The sequence below is a fragment of the Herpailurus yagouaroundi genome, unplaced genomic scaffold (assembly GCF_014898765.1).
Source record: "Herpailurus yagouaroundi ecotype Mexico unplaced genomic scaffold, PumYag 165, whole genome shotgun sequence".
Classification (NCBI taxonomy): Eukaryota; Metazoa; Chordata; class Mammalia; order Carnivora; family Felidae; genus Herpailurus; species Herpailurus yagouaroundi.
The window spans coordinates 7,654,715-7,666,702 of record NW_024412406.1 but is presented as its reverse complement, the minus strand read 5'-3'; the positions used below and the strand labels follow the sequence as shown (position 1 = coordinate 7,666,702).

Below are 11,988 nucleotides of genomic sequence, written 5' to 3'. Positions count from 1 at the left end.
TCAATATTTATTTCACAAACAAGCTTTCTGTGTGACTCAGAAGTCTAAATTAAAAGTTATCTGTTTTAATATTATAGCACATTTATTTCATGATACTTATCATGAACTTTGTGGTTCCATGTGGTCAGAGATCATTTCTAATGGCTTTACATCTGTCAATCCAGTGACAAGCCCATTTTGCTACTTAGATGTCCATCTTCGATGCTCAAAATTTTTTTTACATACTAATTGACTAAATGAATGAATTATTGAATGAATGAGTAAAATAACCCCCATGTCTCCTCCACTTAACAAAATTGTGACAATCTTTCAAATCCTGGCTACAGCTCCCTCTTTCACTCCAATCCCAAACTAATTAATCAATTCAAAACACTTTACCATGTAAGAGTAGCAAAGGTACTGCGTAATGCACACTCTACTCATTTATCTCACTTATATTTTTTCATTAATCATTTATTGCTTTCTATTATTAATTCCTTCTTATATATGGTTTATATCTATACTTAAATTATTTTTATTTATTTTTTTTTAATTTTTTTTTTCAACGATTTATTTTTGGGACAGAGAGAGACAGAGCATGAACGGGGGAGGGGCAGAGAGAGAGGGAGACACAGAATCGGAAACAGGCTCCAGGCTCTGAGCCATCAGCCCAGAGCCCGACGCGGGGCTCGAACTCACGGACCGCGAGATCGTGACCTGGCTGAAGTCGGACGCTTAACCGACTGCGCCACCCAGGCGCCCCTATACTTAAATTATTAAATACTAGAGTATATAGTCTGAATCTTACAAGAAACCAGATATTTGCATATTGATTATCTTGTTATTTAAGGAAGACGATTTTCCCATAGAATATGTCACGAGCTTAGCTTTTACTCATAATCTCCTATTAATTACATTGCAACATATGGGGGCCTTCATTTTCAGTCATAGATCCTCTGATGTGTGAATATTTCTGCGTGTGCAGAGGGGTATCACTAGGAAACTTGGGATTAGGAATGAAAGGACACACGTATAACCAATTTTGCTCTGTTTTATTGACAGCAAATAAGAGTGAAAGTGTCAGCTAGAAAATAAAATGTGTTTTTTTTATTTCAAAAGCATGCTTATTCTATGAAATTTTGCCCTTCCAACAGAGAATCTAATCTCACAAACTTCTGTATTTGTTATCTCATTAATCAAGACAACAATCTTCATTTAGACAAATCACCACCCCTGCAAGGAGCCATCAGTTGGCACAATTCCAAGAGACTCTGTTTCATTAGTTATTGTGTGTAAATAGCAGTCATTTCACCTCCCCCCACACCAGCCGGCCCCTGCATAGGTGATAGCAAGAGAGGTGTCCAAGACGGAATGTAAAAGCTTTACTTTTGAGAAATAAAGTCACATAAATCACAGTCTGTGAGTTTTCACACCTTTTTCTTGCCTTCTTCTATAACATTGTTACACAGATATATTAACAGAATTACAATTCACAATTTTGTAGTTATTTGACTACAAATCATCCTCAAGGTAATTAACTTATAATGTCATCTTCTCAGAGTCCATCCCAGCTCTTGGCATATAGTAGGTATTAAATAATTATCTAAATATCTTACCTATCATAGGAATTACCAAACATTATGTAACTAACTGTCTGTATTGTATATAAATGTATATATCTGCAGATCTTTTTAAATTCTAACTGTAACTTAAACCCAAGGAGAAAAGCAACACTTGTAATCAATTAAAGATCCCAAGGCATTATAAAGACCTATTTAAACTAAATAATTAGTGATTTAGTGCAATATATATCCTTATATATCAGACTGAAAAATTATTAAGGCAAAAATATATCTACTGATAACACATACTTGGATTTTATCAATGTTAAAATGTTTTATTTTACTAAAAGAATGAATTTATCTTATTTTGCTGTTATCCAATATAGTCATTATATATTGTGAGCAATATATTTAATATATATTTAAGAGGGATAAGGGTGATAATAAAAAAAACGGTCTTCTGGAATAATATCATACCTTGTAGTTCTGAAACAGTAAAAACTGAATAAAAAGTTACCAGTGTTGCCCAGATTCATTAAAGTTTCTAGCACTTTTGTACATATTTTATATTTTATTAATATAGTTCAAACATATAGAAAATAACATACAATCATTCATCCATGTAGCTATCTCACTGTATTTGCTCACTTCTCTCTCCCTTTCTTCTCTATATATTGTCCAACCTTTTTTACCCAAAGGAACCAAAGTTTTGATGTTTATTTATTTTGAGAGAGAGAGAAAGAGGCAGAGCGTGTACAGGGGAGGGACAGAGAGAGAGGGAGGCACAGAATCTGAAACAGGCTCCAGGCTCCGAGCTGTCAGCACAGAGCCAACATAGGGCTTGAACTCAGGAACCCCAAGATCATGACCTGAGCCGTAACTGGATTCTTAGCTAACTGAGCTACCCAGGCACCCCAGAGTAACCAAACTTTTGATATCGGTGCACTTGGTTATAGTTTCATTACTGTGACATCATAGAAACTATATTTATTGGTCTCTGCCTCCAGCTCCTGGCACAGAGCTCCTAAAACCTTTGTAATTTCCTGAGTGAGAAGAGCACTGTAAGCATCTTTTGTTCTATTAAGACAACTCTGTGTGGGTTCTTGCATGGCTCCTCAATGGGGAATGGTCACCAGAAAGACCAAGGCATGATTGGAAGCTGTGAATTTTCAGCCCCTCTCCCCAGTCTCCAGTGAGGGGAGAGAAGCTGGAAATGGAGCAAAAAACTGATCATGCCCATGTGAAGAAGCCTCCATAAAATCCCAATAAGAGGAGTTCAGACTGCTTCTTGGCTGGCCAATACATCCTCACCGAGAGAGTGGCATACCCAGACTCCACAAGACCCTTGGTGTCTCTTCATCTCTGTCCTTTATTATATCCTTTACTAAACTGGTAAACATAAGTAAGTATTTTCCTGAGTTCTGTGGGCCACTCTAACAATTCAACTGAAACTGAGAAAGGGTCACAAGAACCTCTGATTTATAGCCAAATCAGACAGAAGTGGTGAATAACCTGAAGACCTACTCCTTGTGACTGACATCTGAAATTAAGAGGGGGCACAGTCTTGTGAGACCGAGCCCTTAACCTGTGGGGTCTGATACCATCTCCAGGTTTGGTATTAAAAGTGACTTAAATTATAGGACACACAGCTGATGTCTCAGAGAATCGCTTGTCATGGGGGAAAAAGCCTACACATTTGGTGACCAGAAGTGCCAGAATGAAGTGTGCTGTGTGAATAGTACAGGAGACACACAAGAGGAAGAATGAACTGAGTTTTTCCCTACAATGGAAGAAAAAGACTGGGTTGTTATGTATGTGTAAATGTATATATTCTTAAATCATGTACTGTTTTTATCATTTAAGAGTGACATAAAAGATAATAAATTCTATATATGTTTTGGTATCTGGGACAAATATACAATCCAGGTTGATTTCAAAATAAATAAGCACACAATACATATATCTTTAACTGTATAAGTGCTTCCACTCAGCAAAGGTAAGTATTATAATAAGAACTCATTTATGAACATTTATTCTGTACTAAGCAATAGTCTAAGTGTATTACTCGAGTTTTCTCCTTATTCCTCATAATAAAGCTAAAAGGGAAGCTCTATAAATTTCCCAATTTACAAAAATTAAAAGGAGACAATTAGAAATTATTATTTGTCTGTGGTCACCTGTGGCAGAACTGAGATTCAAAACTTAGCAGACTCCAGAATGTTCCCGTTAACCACTTTACTATACATAAATTTTGATTTTGTGAACTGTCAAATATTTGTTAATATTTAGAGACTGGTATAATAGACTGTAGTAGTTATAAGAAAAAAACAAACTTATTAAAATTGAGTTCTATGCCCTCAATCTTTAATGTTTCTTAGATACGAGATTCCTTTGAAAGTCTGGCATATACTATGGGCTTTACCTTCAGATTTGGGTATACATACATGTGTATGTACACATATATGTATACATATACATTAATTTGTGTTATATATTAGAGTTTCCTCAGATAGCCTAAACAGAAGTTTATAAATATAGAATTATACAAACATTATGTATGTTAGTCCTTTCCCAATACTTTTTTATTCATTTTATCAATTTTAGTTTTAGCTACAAAATATTTTTAGATAGATTGAATTATTATCTATTTTTAAGAACATAATTTGCTATTAGCAGATTGTATAAATAGTGTTTAGGTAACTCTCAAAGGCCGTGTAGTTTAATTCCAATATAAATATCCCAAAAGGTACAAAGGGAGCCCAAGTATTTTGGGTTTGAGGATACTTTTGTGGGCTAGCTTGAAAATGTTGCTACTTTCAATAACATTTTCTTTTCTTTTAACGTTTTTATTTATTTTTGAGAGAAAGACAGAGCCAAGAAGTCATTGGCTTCAAACTAATCTACCTCAAATCTTACATTACCAAGGTTCTCTGTAATTCTTGGTATGCAATTAAGAACTGGAAATCTTCTACTTGTCCCCAGTCACTATTTTGTTTATGGTAAGAATGGAGTGTAAGTCAAGAGTAATATGACAATGGCCAAATAGCTATAGATTTGTAGTGTGTGATCCTTGTGAGAATAAGGAAACAACAGTTATTGAGTATCTTTTGGAAAATGCATTTGACCATAGACATCCTTCCAGGATCCCTTTGAAGACCTAATTCTCTGCTATTTGCCAGAACTCGAAATGTATATCATGGATTTAAAAACCCAAAATCCATGCCCTTAAAAAATGTTTAATTGTGCTTTAGTAATAGTCACTTTTTAAAGTTTTGTTACATTTTGACAGAGTAAAACACTGCATTTATCAAGGGCATTCTTTCTCACTTACAAACATTTTCAAACCTGTAGCAGCTGGACAATTCTTAATAGACTTGAAAGTGAGGGTAAATAGGGTTGTCATAACTAGTCAATCAGTCAATCAATCATTCTCTTTTTAACCAAAGTAATATTTTGTGGCAGTAATAGAAGGAGCATATTATCCCCCTGAAACATTGTATTCACCAGTCATAGTTTGGAAACCAAGTTCTTTCACTGGTATTTAAGCACTTCTAGTATAAGTGTTTATGGAGTTTAAGTAAGAAAAAATTCTCAGTTTCTACGTTTATAAATTGGGAAGAAATATAACTGGTATTAACTACTTCCTAGAATTTTTGTGAAAAAATACCTGGGTCAGAACCTGCACTAACGCAGTATTCAGTAAATAGACTAACGTTATTTTGTTGCTATGATTATTTTTTTTTTTACCTTTCAGTTTGTGCCTTTGTGGCATAATCAGTCTTTCCAGTTTCACTGAGATATAATTGACATATAGCACTGCATTCATTTAAGAGACACAGCATAATGATTTGATTTACATATATCATGAAGTAATTACAAGTTTACTTAACATAATTATCTCATACAGTTACAAAAAATATTTTTCTTGTGATAAAAACTTAGGATTACTATCTTAACTTTCATTTATAGCAAAAATATGGAACAGTTCACAAATTTATGTGTCATCCTTATGGGGGGCCATGCTAATCTTCTCTGTATCATTTCAGTTTTATTATGTGTGCAGCCAAAGTGGGCAATCTATATCTGTATCTGTATCTATCTATATCAATATCTATATGCACGCACACATAATGCTTATTTCGGTAGACCTTCCATCTTCTATTTTTGTCAGACAAGGCAATTCTTTTCAAGGAATTATTTCTTAACAGCAAATTAAGTAGTGAGGAAGTGAGATTCTGTTGTGTATTTCAGCAATCAACAAAAGATGAGAGTCTTCTGAAATATTTATTTTAGGTCCTAGAATTTAAACATTGGACATTTGCTCCTCTTGATCATCTTTTAAGATCAAATAATAAACAATTTGATTTGACATATTTCCTCTTTGGTGTCTCATACATCTGTTAAAACATAACAAACAGGGGTAGCACTTAATGAGAATCTGATGTATATAAATAAACTGAATCTCAACTTGAAAGTTACTAATTGCTCCTTGGTATTAATATGGATGTAATGTATTTATTATAGGATCTTTCTGCCAAATAACTACAGTCTATTTAAACTAGTGGCTCCATAATCACAATAATATCCTAAGTAAGAAAGCTACATCATAGCCAATGTATATCACTATCACTATTATTAAATGCATCCAGCTTATTAAAATGTACCCAGCTTATTAAATGTTACATATTTCTGAATTTTTAAGGTAATTTATTGCCAAGTTAGCTAACACACAGTGTATACAGTGTGCTCTTGACATTGGGAGTAGGTTCCCGTGATTCATCACTTACATACAACACCCAGCGCTCATAGCAACAAGTGCCTTCTTCAATGCGCATCACTCATTTTCCCTGCCCCCGATCTCCTCACTCCCATCAATATCTGAATTTCTTAAGACTCAGTTCAAATATCCCCAAATAATGACTCAAAATTTCCCCCCAAATAATGTTATTTCTGAAGTGTTTAACCTTTAACATAGGGCCAGCTTCTTCTTAAGGGCTTTATCCTATATCTTTTTAGCATACTTCATTTTTACCTATTTTCCATTCAAATAAGTGCATTTAAGCAGATATACTGTTTCGCCAGCGTACAATAGAGATAGTAATTGTCTGCTTCTATTAATTTTCTTACTGAAAAAATATCTCTCAGTAGTATATTAATAGGTTTTAATGCACTGAGGGCTTGTATTGACCCGTAAAACAGGAGATGGACAGACAGTAATACACCAAAGCATCCACCTGACTTACAAACTCCAAGTACTTCAATTGCCTTCATGATAGTTATTGTTGACTCCAGTTTTAAATGTCATTGCCAGTCAGGGTTGGTAAGAAGCTCTTTTTCCCACCCTTGATTATTTCCTAAGCCATTCAAGGTTTGGAATCGGAACATTCCTACTCAGAGTAAATATAAAATAAATAGATAAGGCCTAGTGAGGGCAAAGCCAGGTCAAAAAGATGTCATTATAAATGTTATATCATTGTAGCTATCTTCATTTCCACATTTACAAAGTTTTTGTAAAGTAATAAGCAAATTTTTGTCATTATTTCTGAAATTAAATCAGTCATCTACTCAACAAGCGTTGAGGAACGACTGTGACAAACACTTTTCTAAGGTATGCGGTGGACAGACAGGCAAGGACCTTGCTTTCGTGGTGCTTACATTCTGGAGAGATGGGTAGGTGGATTTCAGAGTGAACGGACAGAAGAATAAAGAACAAAACCAATATTTTATTAAACAAGACAATTTAGAGAAGTGATAAGTGGCACTAAAAAGAAAACAATATTTTTGTGACACACTGAGGGGACAGATTTTAGATTAGGTGGTTCAGGAAACCCTTCTATGGGGGTGATCTTGGAAATGATCTCTGAATTATGCAAAGTACTTGACTGTATGACCAACTGGAAGCAGAGAATTCCAGGCAAAGGAAATTTTAAAAATAAGGGAAAAAATGATGGAATATTTGTATTTTGTCAAACGTGAACCGAAGAAGTTCAATGATATTTTAATTTTTTTAAATGTCCTGAAAATATACTGATGTACTGTTTTAAGAAATGTTTAAGTAGGGGCGCCTGGGTGGCGCAGTCGGTTGAGCGTCTGACTTCAGCCAGGTCACGATCTCGCGGTCCGTGAGTTCGAGCCCCGCGTCGGGCTCTGGGCTGATGGCTCGGAGCCTGGAGCCTGTTTCCGATTCTGTGTCTCCCTCTCTCTCTGCCCCTCCCCCGTTCATGCTCTGTCTCTCTGTCCCAAAAATAAATGAACGTTGAAAAAAAAAAAATTAAAAAAAAAAAAAAAAGAAATGTTTAAGCAACAAATTAAAAAGTGGACAATGACTTCAGACAAAGATGTAAGAGAGCCATCTGTGAACCTAATATTCTTATTCAACACCACTGTAATGAAATTTGTGAGTCTGAGTGCTGAGTTCAACAATAATTCACTACCTATTTCTTCATAGGAAGTGAGCTCAATTATCTCAGCTATCAGAAACTTCTAGGTGAGCCTCTAAAAATACTCATATGAACTATTTAGAAATATTGTTGCTGTTCCAAACCATAGTCAAAAATCCTTTTTATCCTACAACCCAGTACTCTCTCTCTCTCTCTCTCTCACACACACACATACACACACACACACACACCTGAAAAATGTGTTTCCCAGAACAATACTGTGTGACGAACTCTTGATATTTTCTATCATTTCATTTTTAAAACATTTAAACATGTTTCATAACTTACTAAATTACTTTTATGACTCACCGATGGGTTTGTACGTAAAGATTGGAAATACTATTCTAAGAGACATTCACAAATCTACACACCCTAATCTATACACCAAAGACAAAAACAAAAACAAAAACAACTAGGTCAATTACTATAGGCTAAAATTATTCATCCTTTCAGGAATAAACAGTAGTATAGTTCTTCAATGTTTTGCCAAATACTAAATAGAGGGGAAAAAAAAAGAAGAAGAAACCAGAATTAATCTTTTCTTTGCCTAACAACACGGTAATTTTGTGTTTGCTAGGAAGGCAATGTTTATATTAAATGGAGAAGTAGAAAGAATTCCACACTTATAAGGAAAGCTGATTTTCTTTCTCGTCACTCCTGACCCCATCTATTGGTCTCAATCATTCCCTAAATGCAGAAAGGAAGCATTTAAGAATTTAACAGTAGGGGTGCCTGGGTGGCTCAGTTGGTTAAGTGTCTGACTTTGACTCAGGTCATGATCTCAGTTTGTGAGTTCGAGCTCTGCGAGTTCGAGCTCTGCCTCAGGCTCACTGCTCTCAGCCCAGAGCCTGGAGCCTGCTTTGGGTTCTGTGTCTCCCTCTCTCTCTCTCTGCCCCTTCCCTACTCATACTTTGTCTCTCTTCCTCTCTCAAAAATAAATAAACATTAAAAAAATTTTTTTAAATAAACAAAGAGAATTTAACAGTAAACTCTTAAGAGAATTACAGTAAAAGATCAAAATGGTGTTAGTTAAAAAACTTCATAATAGTGAATCTAACATTACAAAAATAAACTTTTAACAGTAATAGTTGAAATTTGTATTTATATTTATCCTTAAATTTTTAACCACCTCAAGTAGAAATGTCACATAATAAATTATTCCAAAACAAAGTTTCACGCAAATTTTGGCCTCAGAATACATATTTACACACATATTGATGTTTTGGAATTTATCCACAATTAAAACAAAACACGTAAAGTCATATTTGGAGTATACGGATTTCAACAGACTGAAAGCCAGCCTTTAGGGTTCCTTCCTCTCAACTCTGACCCTAAGATGATTTATGTTTCTCATTCGTTACTTTAAGATATTTTTTAAAAAGTCGTTACATATATGTTGTAAAAGTAATATTGAATAAACCAGAAAGTCTAATAAGTGCTATAGATTTATGTGGGAAGGATGCAGACCCTGACATTTATTTATCATAGGCGAACCCTCGAGCCTTGCAAGATGTCTGTTAATTCCCAGTGAGTGGGGCATGGTGGTCTGACTCCTGTGCCTTTGCTAGCTCCTTCTTGTCTACTCTGGATCACCCTGAGCCTAGCCACCAACTCTGCTATAAACCTTTACAGACTTTATTGTAGTCTTAGAAGGTTATGGGGCAAGGCGAGACCATGAATCCCACAAGCGTCCCCCATTGACTGATTCTAATCACTTGGCCTCCTACATCTAAGTTTCTGAATTCCTTCCTATGGAAATCCACAAGCTCCTGACCTTGCCTCTGGTAGAACAGTTTGATCACACTCAGGCCTCTTTAATATAGGATACTCCTACCACATGGCTTATCTTGAAGTTTCCTTCAACAGAAAATCTCCTCTGTAACAGAAATTTTCAAACACAATAGTATATATGTACATGTAGTAAAAGCATCTTATGCAGATCTGAGAAGTGCTCCATAGATGTCTTTTCACTTTTCTCTAAGGCAACTTCCACTTTAAGCTCTGGTTGAATTGCAGGCTGCAGACACTTCACTACTGAAGGAGGAGAAACTTCCAATGAGTCTATCAGGCTCATTCTGGTGGCTTACAGAAAGTCCAAATACTTTCGTGGTGGGCCACATGATCATAAAACTACACATGGAAGCTTTTTTGTTTAAAACTCCTTTGTTGAGGTATAATTTATATCAAATAAACTATCAATTTTGAATATATAGTTCCATGAGTTTTGATGCATTTATAACCCTGTGTAACTACCAATATCATCAAACATTACCCAGAAAAATTTTCTTTTATCACTACCCATCCTTCATCCCTAGTGAGGCAAACACAGATTTACTTTCTGAATCTGTTTTTTAGTTTTTCTACCTTCTAGAAACTTCTATAAATGAAATCATACAGTATGTACTCTTATATGTCTGGTCTCTCAGCACACTCTTGTTGAGATTCATACATGTTATTGTATTTATCAGTAGTATATTCTTTTTCATTGACAAGTAGTATTGCATCACACAGATACACCATAATTTATTTACCTTTTCATCTGTTTTTCAGTTTGGGAATATATCAACTTTGTGGCTCTTCCTAAAATGTATTATACAGCCCAACTCTTAGAAGATGGTGGAAGAGCATGGAAGTTTTTTGTGTGTCTCACATCCATGAAATACAGCCAGACCAACACTAAACTATCCTACACACCTAGAAAACTGACTGGAGGATTAACACAACAATCTGCACAACCTGAACCACAGAATTCAGCAGGTACACAGTGTGGAGAAGTGAACTAGAAAGCGCAGGAAGGGAGGTGCTTTTGTGACCTGAGAGAGGCTGGAGACTTGGCGGGGGGGAGAATAGGGGAAAAGCACACCTCCCCAAAAGCAGCTGGAGAGAAAGTGGAAAATTAGAAACAGCCACAGGGACTAAACTAAAAAGGGAGCGAGGAGAAAGGAGACGGTTTAAATTCCATTAAGACTGTAAACAAAGGGAGCGCAAAGGCTGCAACTCCGCAGCTCGATACCTGGTGGTGCTCTGGTGGGAACGACGAATCCCCAGGAGCAGAATGGGGTCCAGGAGGTTCTTGGGCCACACAGGGAAAAGCGGTTCCACTGCTGGAAGGACATTTGGCAGAGACTGTTGAAGCCACCTGGTCCCAGCCCAGAAGACGGCCACATTCGCTGGTGCTGGAACAAGGTCCTTAAGGGTGAAGCCTGGTGCCGGATGTGTGTTGTGATTTTCCATAATCCCTGAAACGCTGCTGCTACACTGTCTTACAAACTTTTTCTGGGGCCGGCTGGCACGTGGCCACAGTCTTGGGGCACCGGCAGCAGCAGTCCCGCAAGCGTTCCTGTGCACAGCCGGCATTCAGCCATTTCTCGGTGAGACCCTCCCGCAGAGGCATGGAACGGGTCAAAGCCTCAGTCCTTTGGAAGTAAGGGGCTGGGGAAACAGCCGCATCTGAGACAAAACCCGGGAGAGGGGTACTGCCTGGGGCCTGGTCACGGAGAATGAAAAAGCGGTAAGTGGACAAAAGCTGAAGACACAGGATGGGTGCCCGATTGCTGACCCGGGAGAACACACTGGGTAGCTGGCTAGCGCCATTTTCAACAATCCCGCGCATGCGCATACGCACCTAGGAGCCCCGCAACAATCCGCCCCAGTAGGCTAGCAGTGCCATCTATTGGAGAGCGGAGTTATTACACTGAGCTCCGCCCAACTGGGCCAACTTCCCTCTTCAAGAACACAAGTCTCACTTCCCGCTTAATTTATGGACTATAAAGAGCTACATAGACTGACGTCTAGGGGAAAACGAAGTAATTTCGGTCCTACATCAATCTGTTAGCAGGTTCATCTATTGGATTTTATTTCTTTTTTTTTTCTTTTATACTTCTTTTACTTGAATACAGAAAGAGAAAAAATTCATTTTTATTTTCAATTTTTATGAAAAATATTTTTCTTTAATTTTTATTACTGTATTTTTTACTTTTGTGTAATTTTTTTCAAATTCTATTTTA

The 11,988-nt window shown here is 36.6% G+C and overlaps 1 non-coding gene across 1 annotated transcript; it reads right to left on the bottom strand.

Annotated features, from left to right (window-relative positions):
* Nucleotides 1-5,511: 5,511 nt before the first annotated feature.
* Nucleotides 5,512-5,615, bottom strand: LOC121038363 (U6 spliceosomal RNA). The gene has a single exon (XR_005794319.1). It is a non-coding gene; the product is annotated as a U6 spliceosomal RNA (small nuclear RNA).
* Between the last annotated feature and the right edge of the window lie 6,373 nt (nucleotides 5,616-11,988).